Genomic DNA, 18081 nt, shown 5'->3' on the forward strand with positions numbered 1-18081 from the left:
ATACCTTCGGCCTTGCAATGTTCTTTTAATGCAACCTTACAATAAAGATGGCGCTAGTAGTCCCGGTTGTGCTTCTTGTCTGGACTACCTCGCAGGGCTATGTCAGAGAGACCCCTCCATGACTGAATCCTTCAGGGCTGAGCTTTGTTCTTATCATGGCAGTAGCAGGTCTCAAGTTGCGTTTTGGATGTGTGCTTTATGAATCTGTTAATTGTCTCCAGTTTTGCAGATACTCGTAAAAATTAAGCTTAGAAATTGTGCACTTGTTCAGAGGTAAACAGGTGCCCCAGACCCACCTGCAGCAGACCTCCTCTAGCCTCTCCCCCCAGCCAGCTGTGAATTCTGTGCCTGTTGTGAAACCAGTGTGCATTCCCAGCCCGAGAGGTCCCTCCGCAGGTCTTGTGCTTGATCCTTGTCTGGGATGCAGAATTGCCAGCTTCCTGAGAGCAGGGTGCTCTGAGTCACCTGCAGAATCAGGCATCCCCCAGCCCCTCCCTCCCAACTGGAGAGCAAGAAAAGTTTCCATCCATTGAGAACCTGAGCCCCGGGGCTGCAGAAAAGAGAGAACTAACCTTGTTCTCCTGATTCACAGTTGGAATGTAGAAGATCCTGGAACAGTCCAAGGAAGAAAGCAGAAGACATTTAACTTTAGCCCTTGGTTTCACAACACAGATGGAAAACTCTTGGCCTGAATCTCTACAAAAAGTGTGCGTTTTATCTGTGCATATAAAATACTGGTCATCTTTCAACAGCCTCCCCACATAATGCTGAAAGCGCCACAACTTTGTAGCATGTTGTTCTCAACAGGGTACAGAAATTGCCAAATGCACCTGTTCTCAAAAGAATAGTATGGAAAAAACTGTTAGGGAGAAGAAGCGAGGACTAAGAAGGCAGGTTCTGCATGTGAATGAGCCCATTACAATGGCAGGACATGATTTCTCTTCTGCCTAGGATTCTCACTGTGTCCCATGGGTCTGAAAAAGCAAAGAGGCCCCCCCATCCCAAACTGCCAGAGGATTTTACCCTGTGGCATTTTGTGTGAAGCCATTAGTGGACAGCTAGGACCACTGAATGGAGCAGAGCTTAACACAGCAGAGAAGCTGCGCACAAAAAAAGAATATTACCTTTAATAGCTTTAATGACACATTAGAGAAACACAGGTTATTGATCTTACACACACAGCCCTCCCAAGCATAAAGAATTACACGCTTAGACAAAGTAGGTTTAAGATAAGTAAAAAGAGTCTTACTTTATTCTTGGTTCAGTTACATCCATCTTTGGTGGATGTTCCTTGTTTGTTTATTTTTATTTATTTATTTAATGAATTTATTCACCGCCCATCTCTCCCCAACGGGGGGACTCTGGGCGGCTTACAATAAAACAAGATTAAAATATAAAACCGTTACAATTACAAAATACAATAAAAATATAAATACAATAAAATCTACATGGCGAAGAGATCTTAATCAGACCTTCAGTGTGGTAGGTCCCTCCGAATCACTTCATGGCGCTAGCCATCCCCAGGTGTAATTATTTGCCCTCCCATTCCAAGCGTGCCTACAAAACCAGGTCTTTAATCTTTTGCAGAAGTCCAGGAACAAGGGGGCTTGTCTCACCTCTGGGGGAAAGATGTTCCAAAGGGCGGGAGCTACAGAAAAGGTGCACTTCCGAGACCCCGCTAGATGGAATTCTTTTATAGATGGGGCCCGTAACATGCCCTCCCTGCGTGACCAGATGGGGCGGGTTGATGTAATAGGGATGAGACAGTCCCTAGATATCCTGGCCCCATGCCATGTAGGTCTTTAAAGGTGATAACCAACACCTTGAATTGGACCCGGAAGCAAACTGGGACCCAGTGGAGCTCATGCAACGAAGGTGTTATGTGTGCAAATCTTGGAGCACCCAAGATTGTCCGCAGGGCCACATTCTGGCCAGCTGTAGCTTCCGGATATTTTTCGGGGGTAGCCCCACGTAGACAGCGTGTTACAGTAATCTATATGGGAGATAACCAGGGCATGAGTGACTGTTCGGAGGGCCTCTCAGTCCAGGAAAGGGTGTAACTGGTGCACAACATGAAGTTGCGCAAAGGCCCTCCTGGCCACGACTGCCACCTGCTCTTTGAGCAGGAGTCGTGAGTCCAAGAGGACCCCCAAGTTACGCACCAGATCTGTCTGGGGCAGTGCGACCCCATCCAGCACTAAAGATGGCAAGTTCCTGGCACACGAGGTGCCATTAATCCATAGCCACTCTGTCTTACTAGGGTTCAGTTGAAGCCTGTTGTTCCCCATCCAGGCCCCCACAGCCCCCAGACACTCAGAAAGGGTGGTCACGGCATCACTTACTTCACCTGGAATGGAGATATACAATTGAGTATCATCAGCATACTGATGATACCTCATCCCATGGTGATGAATGATCTCACCCAGTGGTTTCATGTAGATGTTAAAAAGGAGAGGGGAGAGTACTGATCCCTGTGGCACCTCACGAAGAAGGGGCTGTGGAGCCAATCTCTCCTCCCCTATCAACCAGCCCTGGAGGAAGGAGGCAAACCAGCGCAAGACTACGCCGCCCACCCCAACTCCATGAGCTGACCCAAAAGGATACCATGGTCGATGGTATCAAAAGCCGCTGAGAGGTCAAGAAGAGCCAGGTTGGATGCACTCCCTCCATCCCACTCCCACCAGAGATCATCCATAAGTGTGACCAATGCCGTTTCCATCCCATAACTGGGTCTGAAACCTGACTGAAAGGGATCTAGATAATCCGTTTCATCCAGGATCCTCTGGAGCTGCAACGCCACCACTTTTTCAACCACTTTCCCCAAAAAGGGGAGGTGGGAGACTGGGTGAAAATTGTCCAGTATGCTGGGGTCCAGCGATGGTTTCTTGAGGAGGGGGCGCACCAGCACCTCTTTGAAGGCTACCGGAAATACCCCTTCTCTCAAGGATGCATTTACCATCGCCTGGACCCAACCACATGTCCCCTCCCAAGCTGCCTTCACCAGCCAGGAGGGGCATGGATCTAATTGGCAAGTGGTGGTGTTTACAGTCCAGAGGATCCTGTCCACTTTCTTCCTGTTTCTTCTGTTCTTTCCCTAAACTTAATGAACTCTTAGCCCTATAGCTGCTAAGAGCTGCATGCAGATAGGGACAAGCACATGGCTTTAAGCCCAAGATGGAGAGAGAAGCAAATCATGCTTCTTCCCAGATGGTAAAGGAGGAGGAAGAGAGAGAGGAAGTGGGAGTGGCAACAAACAGCTTCCTCTAACAAGCATGGAGAGTTGCATCATGGGATGAACTCAATTTACATGCTAATTGAGGCATGCTGATTTGTTAACATCTCCAACATTGTGTAGATTAAGAAGCAGGGGAGACCCTCTCCTGAAGTAATGGCCATGGGCCAAAAAGCGGTCCTTCTCCATACTTACACTACTTTCTGCATCTCCTCCCCAAAGAGACTCCACTGGCTACATTTCCAACCTGCAGAGATGTTCAGGAAGGATTCAACAGCAAATTCTACAGCCCCCTCGGTATCCAGGAGAAGCCAAAGATCACATTCTCCCCACCCCCTTGAGTACCTTGGGGCCCAAGACAATCAGGGAGGTATCTGTGTTTGCGGAGGGAGGACGGGTATCAAAATAACAATGGCTGACATTTTAAATGCCTGGAATTGTCAAGATACAGCATTGCAACACCATGCTTTAAAATGCAATATTGTAGAATAGCACTTTTCAAAAGCTATTTGGCACGCTCAAAAGTATATCAGCTACAATTATGCTTTGGGGTTCAACTGCAAACTTGGAAGTATTCCCTGTAAAAATCAGGATGATCCTTGGGGATCTGTGCTGCTTATCCACATTTTTTTAGTCCTAGTGACACAATGCAAGAGGTATTTTTTTACCATGGAGCTCATTAACACAGAAGTAAAAACCTAAAGCTGTAGTTCAGATCCAAGCTTTGTGTCAAAATGGAGGGAGGGGGTGGTTCCAATTCATTGTAGGTCGTGTGATTGACTAGGTTTCATTTGAGGGAGTTTCATGAAAAGAGAAGGGGCCTATGACGATTTGTGCCCTGAGGCTGTGTTTCTGCACCACAATGCTGCAAAGCATCACATTTGGAAAGCATTTTTACAAGCCCAGATGTGTGTTTTGGAGGGATCTCTCTGAATCGATCATGTGAATTTACATGGATCTGTTCAAATTTAGGTTTCTGTGCCATGATGTTGTAATCACTAAATTCATGGATTTCTCTATAGATTTAATATATGATTATATATTATAGGGGGGGCTTTGCACAGGTCCATCCATCTGGTGGTAGACTGGAAGGTCTTTCAGACAGCTACTCACATCCTAATCACCTCCTGACTGAGTTACTGCAGTGCACTCTATGTGGGGCTGCCTTTGAGGGCTACTTGGAAGCTCCAGCTGGTCCGGAACACAGCAGTGTGTGCAGCGGCAGGTATGTTACCAGACTTCCAGCAAAAGGAGGCCGTGTCCTCCTTTTGGCCTTAATGTCCTCCATCCAGCAGGCATAACCGTAAACATCAAGTATTGTGCAGCTTTTCCAGAGTCTAACAAGCTTATCTCTTCCTGAGGTGCTTTTCTCGGCAGTGTGGCACTTCCCCAATAAGTGCTAAGGGCAAGTTACAAAGCTCTGCTCTGTGACCTTAATTAGTTGATTAGTACCCTGGCTTGGGCTGCTGTCTGAAATTGACCAGATGTAACGATCCACATGCTCGAGCATTCACTCAAGGACAGTTCTGAGACTTAGGCTCTTTTAAACTGTTTAATGAAGCAAAGCATCTGGTACAAAGCAAAGTTGCGAATGGCTTCTTTCCTGCGCGTTCTACAATTTAAAATTCACATTCTCTACTTTTCCCCCCTTCTACCCATCAAAGCATGCACTCCCCCTTCTGCCAACAGATGGCCCGGATGATACTCGGCCAGATGGCCTTGGGCCATAGATGCCTAGCCTAAACAACTCACTTCACACTCCAGGCCAACGCCCCCTCCCTTCTGGGTTTCTGGCGACTCTCAGTCTGTTGACACAGGTTCGATGAAGATGGATGCGAGTCCGATCAGGATGTTCTGAGGACATTGTGACCGGGGAGTATGACACCAGACCTCAGTCAGTTACACCAGTGCTTCCCAAACCTGGGTAAATTACCCAAAATTGGATAAACATGTTTTTTCTTTGAGTAAGGACGCATGAATCTATTACCCAATCACAACAGGGTTCTTTAAATTGACTAAACGTGTTTTACCCACGTTAGATAAAAAGGACTTTCTGATAAGCGGTTTTGGGTAACGAAGGAAAAAGTTTGGGAAGCACTGAGTTACAACCTGTCTCCTTTTTGCCACATTCCTGCAAGTGAAAAACCAGCCTTTCTGATGCTGGAAAAAGTAATACCATATACATGTAGGCCTAAGTGGGTTTTTTGGTGGTGGTGGTGGTGGTGGTGGTGAAATTCATCTTGCCGGTTTCTGCCCATTGTTCCAGCTTGTCAACATCTTTCTGAATCCTGATACTGTCCTCCAAGGTGTTTGCTATTTTACCCATATTTTCATTGTCTGAAAGTTTGTTAATTTTATTTTTTAACCTGTTATCCAAACAATGTATAAAATATGGAGTAGCACTGGTGATCCAGCTTGACGGAGCCATTGACACATGCCATTTGGGCACGATGGTTCAGTCAGTTCTGTAGCCATCTAATGGTAGCTTAAGTATGACCTATATTTTGCCATCATCTGTAGCAGGACTTCATGAAGACTTGGTTGCTTTGGCTGATGCCCACTGTGTTCCTATACCCTAAAGCTCCTTTAAAAAAAAAAATCACTTGACATGCTTGTTCCTTTGGATAGACCTAGGCTGACTTGAGAATGTCAAGTCAGTGCATTATTTCCTAAGTGCCAGTTCCATTTTGTAGCCCAGATAAGAGTGTTTGGGGAGTCTTCCCTGAATGTGTTTGCTCTATATGCTATTGTATTAAAATAGAAATTAACTATTAGTTAAGAATTCTACAGAGGAAATACTAGGTAAAAGAAGTTGTATTTGTTTTAGGACTTTTTAATGGTTAGGATTAGGTTGCTTAGTATTGTTTTGGCCATCTTTGTTGTTATAGAATGTAATAGGAGTAACAATTAAGTAGTAGGTCTTAATTAAAAAAACAAACTATACTGAAAAAGAGCCTTGTCCTTCACCTTACTGTAACCCCAAATCAGAACCAAAACCAACCCCCCAGTGTGCTTTCTTGGAGCAGTCACCCCACAAGAAAAATGTGGACTCCTTGCTGTTTGGGGTGGTCAGGTGGATTTGGGGTCTCCATCCCCTTTTCTGGATGGATTTGGGGTATGCCAGACATTGCAGCAGGCAGCAGAAGACAGCCAGTCAACCAGCAGTGTTCTGGGGACCTGGACTCCCCAGCCAGCAACAGGAGGAAGGTGGTGGCAAACATCCGTTGGGGGCAGGGGAGCACAGTCTGGCTTGCATGCTCTCCTGCCCCCAGTAGCAGCTACCACAGGCCTGGTTGTGCTCGCGCCACGGCGGCTGCTTACCCACCTGCCAGGCTGCTTGCACGCCGCCCAGGACTCGCAACTTCCTGCTGGCTTCCCCTTTGACTTTGCTTGTTGGAAGCTGGCAGGAAGTTGCAAGGAGGTCCTTGCTTAACAACCCACAGTAATCACTTAATGATGGCAATGAGGACTGGTGTGATTGCTGTCGCTAAATCCACATGAAGTGCTTTACAACTGCATCGCTTGACAATGGAAATTCCAATCCCAATTACCATCAACCAACAACTACCTGTAAAAGTCAAGGAGCACAGTGAAAAAATGGGACTAAAATTAAATATAAAGAAGACCAACCTAATGACAACAGGTAGAATAACCAGCCTTAGAATTGACAATGAAGATATCAAAGTGGTGGATAGCTTCTGCCTTTTAAGATCAACCATCAATCGTAAAGGATCAAGCAGTCAAGAAATATGCTGCAGTCTAGCACTTGGCAGAGCAGCCATGAAGGCCTTGGAAAGATATTCAAATGCCATGATGTATCTTTGTACACCTACAAAGATCAGGATTGTGCAAGCAATGGTATTTTCTGTGACACTCTGTGGAAGTGAAAGTTGGACTTAGAAGAAGCAGGTAAGAAGAGTATTGATGCTTTTGAACTTTGGTGTTGGAGAAGACTCCTGAGAATATCATGGACAGCCAAGAAAACAAACAAATAGATAATCAAACAAATCAACCTAGAGTTCTCACTCAAAGCACAAATGACCAGGCTCAAATTATCCTACTTCGAACATATTATGCGAAGACCGAGCTCTCTGGAGAAGGCTCTAATGCTGGGAAAGGTGGAAGGAAAGAGAAGAAGAGGACAACCAGCAGCCAGGTGGGATAGACTCAGAGTAGCAATAGAGAGCCAGTTTGGTGTAGTGGTTAAGGGATCAGGATAGAAACCAGGAGAGTGTGTGTTCTAGTCCTACCTTAGGCACAAGGCCAGTCACTCTCTCTCTCTAGAGCAGACAATGGCAAACCACTTCCAAAATCTTGCCAAGAAAACTGCAGGAACTTGTCCAGGCAGTCACCAGGAATCAAGACTGACTCAAAGGAACCAAACCCCCCCCCCCCCCAGTAACAATGAGTGCACTATTGGAAGAACTGAGGACCAGGTTAGGGACAGATCATCATGGAGAAAATTTGTTTAATAAATAAAACGGAGAAAATTGTATCTATGTGGTCAACAATGACTTGATGGCACATAATCAACCTGGAGATCTGCTCTCTCCCATTCAGTGCCACAAGGACACTTGACTTCAGTGTTCCTGTTCTCCTCAAGAAGTCTCCTGAAGGATGGAGACTTTTCTTGGCTAGTCCCAACCCCACACCAAGTCTGTGGGGAGGTTCTGCCTCTTGCATCACACATTAATTCTTTCTTGGCCAAGGAGCTATTTGTCAGGAGCTCCGATGGCATTCCAGAGGATCTTAAAAGACCTGACTCTTCTGCCAGGCAAGACCAAACCAAACTTTCAAGACTATCTGCTGGGCAGCTTATCATTCCCAGAGCCTAGAAGGAGACCTTAACTTGCATAGATGGATGAAAAAGTGAGTGCATTTTATTATCCTGAAACACACATCATGGGAATATTTGAAATGTACCAAGAAAAGGTTTCATTTTAAGTAGTACGCCAGGGATTGTTAGAGCACTTAAATGTCAGCAAAACTCTTTTACTTTCTTGTTTAGTGGATAGCCATTCCGCTGCCTGTAAGTCTGTCAGATGGAGTGGACAGCGGAGGAGTTGACTTAAGGATGGAGCAGGAGCTCTTTTTGTATCCGACGACCCCTGTTAGCTCTACTAAGAAAAATAGGTAGGGTGACCTGGTTTGTTTGAAGGATTCCCAATTCCCCTCTCCCTCTTCCCATCGCACACTATTTATTATTTATTTATTATTTATTTATTAATCAAATTTATCACCCCCCATCTCCCAAAAGGGACTCTGGGCAGTTTACAATAAAACTTAAGTAGAAAAATAAAAAACTGTAAAATACTATAATACACAATAAAATAAATATGATAAAAAACCCCGATGGCTGGAAGTTCTCTGTGATTTGCAAGCAGAACAGGGTCCTTCTAAGAAACCAACCATCCCCAGGAATGACTACTCTCTCTCCCACCCCAGGCATAATTACAGAACCAGGTCTTTAGTTGTTTCCTAAAGTCCAGGAGGGAAGGGGCCAAGCTCACTTCCAGAGGAAGGATATTCCAAAGGGCATGGGCTGTTGCAGAGAAGGCCCTCCTCCTGGACCCCAAGAGATGGAATTCTCTTGCAGACGTAGCATGCCCTCTCTTCATGACTGGGAGGGATGGGTTGATATGATGGGGAGGAGACGGTCCCTTAGGTAACCTGGACCTGTGCCATGTAGGGCTTTAAAGGTGATAACCAACACCTTGAATTGGACCGGGAAGCATACTGGCAACCAATGCAGCTCGCGGAGACACTAATGGAGAGTCCTCTTTCCTTTTGGGGTTACAGTTGTCTTTTGCTATTAAATGCAGGCTACTCTCTCCTAATGTTACTATGTTCCTCCATAAATGCAGTCAGTTTGTCTAAATGTTTCTGAGTAAAAGCCTCAAGGGACTTTTTAAAGGGATCTTCATTGGTGTTTATTGTTGTTAAATAGTCAGAGGTAGAGAGTACAGTCTGTGCTGTTAAAAGGCATTGTCTTGATGCAAAGTAAAAAAAAAATGCAGATCAGTCACAGGACAGAGGTTTGGGATCATCAGAATACTGATGGTACCCAACTGTACATTTCAAATGTGGGCTGCACAGGCAAAGCTGCCAACATACCGACTCAGGGTCTGGAGGCCATTTGGGTCTGAATAAGGAAGAACAGACTTTGGCTCAGCCCTGACAAGGCTGAGTGGTGGTGGCTGTTTGGTCATTGGTTTTGGATGGGGTAGCACTTGAATGGGGATTCAAGACTGGTGCACAACTTGGGAGTCCTTCTGGACTCACAGCTCTTGCTTGAAGAGAAGAGCAGGTGTCAGCTGTGGCCAGGAAGGCCTTTGCACAAGTTCATCTTGTGCACCAGTTGCACCCTTTCCTCAACCAGGAGGCACTTCAGATGGTCACCCCTGATCACCTCATGACTGGGCTACTGCAATGTGCTGTACATAGGGCTGCCCTTGAAGATCTTCTGGAAGCAACAGCTGGTTCAAAATGCAGCAGCGCAAGCAGTAATGGGCACTTTTCATTATTCCCGCATGTCATCACTGCTGCATGAACTGCATTGGTTACCAATGGCTTCTGGGTGTAATTGCAAGGAGCTAGTCATCAGCTATAAAGCTGTTCATGGCACAGGGCCTGGTTATCTGAGGGACTGTATGTCTCCAGTTGCTTCTGCCTGGCTGGTAGATTCGAGCATAGCATTCCCCAAGATATAGACTGAAAAACTCTTTATACCTCCTTTGGTCTCAGGCCTGGAGTGAATGGGGTGTAATTTACTGTTGTGTTTTTGTACTTTTTGTTGTTTTAAGTTACTTTAGTCCAAGCTGCCTGTTCCTGTGAGTTTTCACTGTTTTCTGTGGCTTTTGTAAACGATGGCAGCCATATTGAATTGGATTAACTGAATTAAAGGGATGGGTGCAGCAGTGCCTCAAATGGCCCCGTTGCCCACAGACTGATGCCTCTTCCAACTATCTGCTGAGGCAACATCCAGGAGTGCCACTGCAGTGGGTCTTCTCCTCCGTGACATGCCTCCATTCCTTTGCCCAAAGCCCCCACGTGGCTTCACCCCTTGTCCCTGGTGGGCTGTTCCGCCAAGCAGTAGTGGCCACTCCCCAGAGTCCAAGGCAGGGAAAGGCCATCTCAGCCTGGCCGAGCCGGGGAAGGGAGGGCTCCTCTGTGGTGCTCGGTCCCTGAGCTACAGTCGGCCTGGGGTGGAGTCTCCTGCCCAGTGCTGCAGCGGAAGTGCAGCCCATAAAGCCACCCCCCCCTCATGGCACAGACTCGGCCTCTTTCTGGACAATGGTCTGTTTTTCCACAGATCATAAAAACTGTGTTTAGGAGTTGAGGGCAAAGCAAGTGTTTGGGGAAAGCTTTAAATTGTCACTAAATTTGCACATCACTGTAACGGCACTATGGATATAATCCATTTTCTGGGCTTGTCCAATACACTGAACCGTAAGTTAACAAACACTGAATCCATTCAACACACCACAACACAGGGATACAGCAGGCATGGCTGGTGCAAATGCCCCTGTTAGGTTTGTAAGTGAGGTGGGTAAGAGTGGCTCACCTTTTGAGATGCACCTGCTCTGCCTCCCCACTCGTTCCGTTGACCGGCAGCAGAGGACACCAGAACCCTCCATCGCTCCCCTACGGAAGAAGAAATGCGTGGAGGCGTCCTTCACCCCTTTGCAGTGCAGGTGGCTTGCGGGGAGACGGAGGCAAAGCCGGGAGCCTCGCCTCTGCCCCTTTTCCTGGGCTCCCTCCCTCGAAAGAAACCCGGTGCCAGCCCGGATCCTGCCTATTCCACAATGAACCCTCGCCGCCCTTATGGGGGGTCCCAGGCCGTCCTGAGCGCCCACCTGGTCCGTCTCCCAGCGCTGGGAACGCACAACGGCCGGGGGTGTGGGGGCTTGGTCACCGCGCGTCCCGCCGCGCCCTCCGCCCTGCGGGGGGAAGCTTCCCTTTGGAGAGCAGGCTGATGCGATGCGACAGCCCGCGAGCCGACCGCCGGGCAGGGGCAGCGCTGCCGAGCGCAGCGGCTTTCTCGGGCGACGCCTTCTCGGGAGCGGCGCGGTGGGCAAAGCCGCGCGTCGCGTCTACTGGGGGCCCTGAGCCGCCGCTCCCCCACCCCCGGCCAGCCAGCCAGCCAAACAGGAAGGCGAAACCGCGGCTGTTTCTGGGCCCGCGACCAATGACAGGCGGCGGGCGGCGGCGGCGGCGGGCACTCCGGCAGAGGTTGCTGTGGACGACGGAGGGCGGCGGCGGCGGCTCAGTCGCGTAGGCGACGGGGAAGAGATGCTCGCCGCCGTGAGGATGGCGCCGCCAGGACGGAGAGGCCTGCCCGCCCGAGCCCCGGGGCTCCTGTGAAGGTAGGCCCCGGGAGGGCGATGGAGGCGAAGCCGGGGACTTGAGAGGCGGGGGATCCGGCGCGGAGCCGCAGAGCAAGGGGGCAGATCCTCTCCGGACGGCCCAGCTGCCCGTGCGCTTCGGCCCAGGTCTGGTACTCCGGGGCTCTCGGGCTGCGGCGCAGGGGCTGGACAAACGGGCGCTTGACCTCGCGAGGGGGGCGCGCCGGGCGCCGGGCAAGCCAGGCTCGGGAGGGCCGGCCGACGTCTGCCTTCAGGGCTTCCCAGCGGGAGGAGCCGGGCCTGGGAGCCGGGCCCAGAGGCCTCCTTTCGCCGTGTGCCGCGGGGGCGCTTTCCTCGCGCGAGGGTCCTAACAGGCCGCGTGGGGGGCGGGTATATGGGGCTGCCTCGCGTCGACCCAGCAGGCTGGGATCATTCCTCGACCGTGGCTGGGAAACTGGGCTTAGCTGCAGCTGAACTCTCCTGGAAAGCTGGGCTGAGGGGCTGGGAGGAAAGGGCCGGAGGCGCCCGGACAAATTTAGGAGGGCGGAGGGCGAAAGCGGGGCTGCTCCTCTGCCGGACGCCGCCCTGCGGGCCCAACCAAAGACGTCGGTGGCCGCCCTCTCCTGCTCCGCGGCGCCCCCCGGCACCCTGCGGCTGAACGGCGGTGCGCGCGGTGCCTGAAGTACCTGCGTCGCGGGGAAACTCTCGGAGCCTCGACAGGACTGCGGTGAGGGCGGAGGGGCGCCTGGGCTGCCGCCAAGCCGCGACCGGCCCAACGCAAAGCCGCCTTGCAGAGCACCTCCAGCTCCCTTCCCGGCGGGCCAGGGGGAGCCCGGCGCGGTCCCGATCCCCGGCGTTTCGCCGCCAGAGCCGGCAGCCGCCTCCCCCAGGCGCGCCCCAGCCTGCTTCGTCACCGCGCGGCCCGTCTCCCCTCGACCCGCCCGCCGAGTCAGCCCAGCGGCGGAGCCGCAGGGGGCGGGCAGAGGGAGCGGCTCTGCCTCAGCGCGCGCCCTCGGAGGGGCAGCTTCGTCGTCCGGTGTCTGCGCGTCCCGTCCCGTCCCTGCCTGTTCCTGGCGCACTCGGCCGCCGGCGGCTCCAGTCCCTGCCCGGTGAGTAGGGCGCCTGCCCGGGTTGGGGTGGGGCGGGGGACGGCCGCTGCTCCGGGCGGGAGCGTGGCGACGCTGCACCTGCTGGCCCGCTCGGCAGGAAAGCCGCGCAGCCTCGCCTCGGCAAGGCCTCCTTTTGGGACAACCTCGCCGCCCGAGGAGCGGCTTCTGAGGGCGCCGCGCTCGTTGGCCGGCTGCGGGGCGCGTTCTCTGGCGAGGTTCCTGCGGCAATCTCCGCGGGGAAGGATCCTCGCGGGCGGGCGGGCGGACGGGCGGGCGGGCTTGCGGAAAGTTGGGCGAGGGCTCTTGTTGCTCCGGCTGGCATGGCGGCGCGCCCTGTCCGGGAGACCGGCGCGCGGCCTTCCCCCTCGTCTCTGCAGGGCTCTTCGGCTTTCTCGGCCGAAGGAGGGCTCGGTGCCGGGTGAAGGCGGTTTTGCGGGGCGAGCGGGGCCCGGCGATCTCCGGGCGGCTGCTCTGGCGGGCTGCGAGACTCCCCTGGGCAGCCCCTTCCGAGTTCGGTTGAACGCCCTGGGTTGGAGCCGCAGCTCCCGCGTGGCCGCGGACTAGCAGGAAGCCCTCGCCCGCGCCGGACCGCGCGGTCCTGGGCGAGCGACGCCCGGCCGCGCCTGCCCAACGCTTTAGCGCGCCTACTGCCGCGGATAAGGCTGTGGCAGAGGCGCGCATGCGCCTGTCTGTGAGGCCTCGGGGAGCCGCCTGCCCGAGCTGCTTCGAGCCCACATTCCGGTCGCTCGCAGAGGAGCGCTCCGCGCGGGGAAGTGGGCAGCGGGGATCCCGTTCCCCGATCTGATCCTGCCACCCGCTCCGTCGTCCTGCTCCGCTGACGCCCCGCCACTCCGCCACTGCCAGGCAACCGTCTGCCCGCCTTTGGTTCGGGAGACCGGACGCGCTACCCCGTTCCTTGGCTGCCGTTCGAGCAGTCAGAAGGCGAAACTGCCGAGGAGGACGGCGGTGCCCCTTAATCCACTCGCCCCCCCCCACCCGTTGCCAAAAGGGGCGAGCCCGATTTGTTCCAGGCCGGCGAGGGGCTCTTTCCTCCGGCTTGGCTGCCACCACCTTTGCCGCCTCACCAGGTACCCATCAGGGCGCTGCGCCATGACTTCTTGTCTGCATCTGATCCCTCGGGAGTCTCCCGGGTGAAAGTTGAAGCGATGGGAAATAAGGGAAGATACAGGGCTGGAAGAGACCTGGGCCCGCAGACCCTGCTGGGCTGATCCAACTAGCTGGGTCTGTAGAGGAGGAGCTGGACCTACTGGCTGCTGGGCAGGGGAGTTCTGAAAGTGAGAACTGCAAGGAAAGGGGCCTCTGGGTACCATCCTCTGCCCTCCCCTCTCCTGCCTTGTTGGAACCCTGGAGGGAAGGTGGTGCCTTGGGAGGCAGGGCGGGGCAGTTTGAAAGCGCTCGAGCACAAAGGGCCAGTGCTAGGAGGGAAATGAGGGGGAGGCTGGATGGCCCCTGCGGGGTCAGATGATCCTCCCAAGCCCCCTCCTGTCCCACCCACCACAGGTCAGCGGAATTGCCTTCCATGACCCTGGCAGGTGAGAGCTTGGTCACCTGGAGTCAACAGAAGGGAAAGGATGACTTTTATGCCAGGCTGGCCCATGACTGCTTAAGAGAAGAACCATTTGGGCAGTTGGGCCAGCAGAGGAAATGGTGGTCTGGATGGTGTGGTTGTGCAAATGAGAACAGGGCCTGAGTCTCTTCACACTGCAAATGTTTACATAAGCATTATGATATTGGCAGTTTATTTTTAATTCATTCCCAAATGAACCACGGTAGAGAATCTACCGTTTTCTTCAGTGACCACATATTGGGATGCTTTGATCACTACAGCCTAAGATTGTTTCCTTAGAACTTCCTTTCCTCTAAAATTTGGAGGAGGATCATGGAAAACCGGGAATGGCAGGGAAACTAAAATGTCATTGGAAGCATATCTTGAATTTCAAAAAGATGGAATTTTAAAGCAATGATAAATAAGATTCATTCCTATTATTCCATTATAGTGTTTGCTTCAGGAGATCAGAGAGGACTGTACAAAGCAGCCCCTCCTCCCATTTCCCCCCACAACAACAACTTAGTGAGGTAGGTAGACTGAGAGAAGCACTTGCCAAGTCACCCAATAAGCTTCTGTGGCTCAGTAGCCTTGAAACTGGTCCAACTTTTTAACCATTATACCATAGTACTCTTTGGTGGCAGGAGAACCCAACAGAGCTTGAAAATCTGCAAACAGAAAAAAAAAGAAGCACAATAGGTTATCCCGAGTACAGCCTGAAACTGTAAATAGAATGTGGGAATGTTGTAGACATAATGTACCTTGATTTCAAGCAAAGCATTTAACAAAGTAGCCCACCACATGGGGTCAGCAAACGAATTGTGAGTTCTGCATAGAGAGTCATACCCAAAAGTGCTGATCAATGGGTCCTCCCCAAATTGGAATGGGTTATCAAGTGGGGTACTACGAGGGTCAGTTCTGGCCCCTCTGCTCTTCAACATTTGTATTAATGATTGATGGAGAGGTGGAAGGGATGTTCATGAGATTTTCAGAGGAAACAAAATTAGGTCAGATAACTTGAACACAGCTAGACAGAAATAAATTGAAAACCATCTTGATAGGAGAGAGGTAATGAAAATGCCTTCATTTAAATGAAAATCAAATACACAGGTGCAGGATGGAGGCTACCTGGCTTGGTAACGGTTCTTTAAGCAATAGTGGATTGACACTGATGTAGCACTCTTCAAACTCCTTTTTTTATAACTTTATTAAAATTTCAAAGTAAAGTTAAAATACAGAACACAGAACACAGAAAAGCTTGAATATAGAATTAAAGAAAAAAAGACTAAAATGTGCGGAAATAGGAAAATATAAGGTGACTTCCAACCTTCTCCAACACAGATATAAATGCTTATTATACAAACTTAATCTCTTAGTGTTAAACTTTTGCTAACATTATTTCTACAAAAACAATTTAATCATCAAAGCTCAAAATCAGAACTTCATTTTTTTCCGTGACTAGAAAATAGTCCAAAAGTGGTTTCCAAATAGAAACAAATCCAGTCACAGTGTTTTATCAATGCTGTCAATGTTGCCACTTGTGCGAACTCCATTAATTTCGCCATCCAACACTTCAGACTCTTGAAGGAATGTCAAAGCCTGCTTTCTCTTGTCTAGAGTGGAATGAATAATACCTTTATGTTACAGAATGGCAGGTTGTGATGGAATGTCAGAAAAAAATATATATTCAGGAGAAAGCAAAGTATATTGAAGACACTTTCAGCAAAATCTACAAGAATATAGTGCTACAGAACCCTTGGAAACTGGTGTTTCTAAAGTCATGTTTCTATCAAAATGACTTATCACCATTGCACACTAAAAGGCTTATCTGGAAACAGCCTTCAGCAGGCACAGGGTGTGCTGAGCCCTGGAACCACAGTACATAACCCCAAAAAAGGCAATCCTTCCCTGCAGCTACTTGATTCTTGCAGAAGGAGAATGGTCCTTATCACTGTTGCTTGCTTTTCTATCAGCTCTTGAAGTTCATTGGGGAAAAGTTCCACCAAAGAGGAGGAGGGAAGATTTGAGAGATAACAGAAGAAAATAAGCTGTCATCATTGATCAACGCTAAATGATTAGAATATGTGAGCTTGGGAATTGGTCAAGCTGCTTTTAAGAATCTGGGCATCTATACCACCAAAAACCAGGGGGCTGCATGTCCAAAGAAATAGTAACTGATGTTCTTGTTGCAAGAACTCAGTTGGAGCAGGTGCTGCTTCCCAACTGCCATCTCGGGCCCAGGCAAAACCCATGGCATTCTGGGTGGAATTACAGCCATTGAAAGTCCTTCAGATAGGGAGGCACAAGTTCTCTTCCCAAACCCCAATTGGAGGTGAATTTCCACACTCCCTGAGCAAGTAATTGCCAAATTGTGCTATGGCTTGTCAGCAAAACCCCAAGACATAAATTGACTGTAAATCTCCTGCAAGACCCTCAGGTTCATCCACACAGGAGCCATGATGGGAACATTAATTTGCGCAGACTTGGGGAGGGACATTTTACCGCCTCTATTTTCCAGTTTGTGTCCAAGCCCAAGTCAAGTTGCTGCTACTTTCTCTTAAAGCCTTCAGTAGCTTGGGATCCAACCTTACCTGGTGTAATGCCTTCCACTCCTCACTCCTCCCTTCTTAAAACTAGCTCACTTACTAGGAAGAACCCTACTTGGGACACCTTGGTAAGAGAGCATTCTCCCTGAGTGAGGGGCATTCTGCAACGGTGCTTGCTCTGGCACAGAGGCATCACTGTTCTGAATGTGGTGGTATTTTGGAACCAGTCAGAATCTTCTGATTTGGACAGATATTTCAGATAGAGCCTGCCAGCTAGTCCTCTAATGTTTGAGCTCTTGCATCATAAGAACTTTACCATGCCTCCATATACCCAACTGATGAAGCTCTCAAGGTGGCAAGACAGGAATACAGCACTTTTTATGGTGCATTGTATTTTTCTATGCTTTATGTCATATTTAGCATCCAAAAACAGTAGTTTAAAATTACTGCTCATAAATTACTAGGTAAGTGCTTACCCAGAGAAAATGTGTTTATAGTAGAGAAAATGTCTATTGCAGGTGAAGACACAATGGCCACTTTGTGTCAGCCAAGGGCAACATGGCTGCGTTTCTCCATACCAGGTGACCTTGAGGTGCCTTGGAGTGTTCACCTATCAGTGTGGCTTCAGAAATCTCAAGGGGAGATGGAAGCACCAAGACCCACAAAGGTCACATGGAGGTCAAGCATAGAGAGGAATCTAGGTGGATTTCAGGATGTGTCCTCAAAGCCCCTGTATGCTTCTGGGGCCTCCCATCAGATATGTCTGCAAGAAGAGATTCCTCACCACCCTCATCAAGACCATCTTCAGATTACATACAGGCCCAATCCAGTGGGGAATTCTTTACAGAATACCACTGAAGAAAAGAAAGGTGCTTTTTCACCACGCCTATTTGTTTCACTGGACTTTGGGCAGGATTTCAGGGATGCAGGTACCCCATGAGGCCTGTCTGCCCAGCTTCCCTTCAGTCTAATCCTGGAGCTCAGTAGCACCTCTTGTCCAGGGCTTAACTTGGGCCACCCATGTCTCCACCTTTTCCCCTTGGCAGTTGCTGGATCATTGGTTGTGCAGCCCAGCAGCAGCAGCTCCCTGAAGTCACAGAGCCCAAGGCTTCCAGAGCAGCAGGAAGCAGCAGCCAGTCCAGAACATGGTTGTACCATCTGCAGCTTGGGTGGACCACTGGAACTTACATCATTGGAAACATGGATTTTTCTGGTTCCTGGTCCAAGGCGTGGAGGTGGCATCTTCTGGCCATTATCTCTGGATTTAAAGCTGTCCAAAGTA

The sequence above is a fragment of the Candoia aspera genome, chromosome 9 (assembly GCF_035149785.1).
Source record: "Candoia aspera isolate rCanAsp1 chromosome 9, rCanAsp1.hap2, whole genome shotgun sequence".
In the NCBI taxonomy this organism is placed as follows: domain Eukaryota; kingdom Metazoa; phylum Chordata; class Lepidosauria; order Squamata; family Boidae; genus Candoia; species Candoia aspera.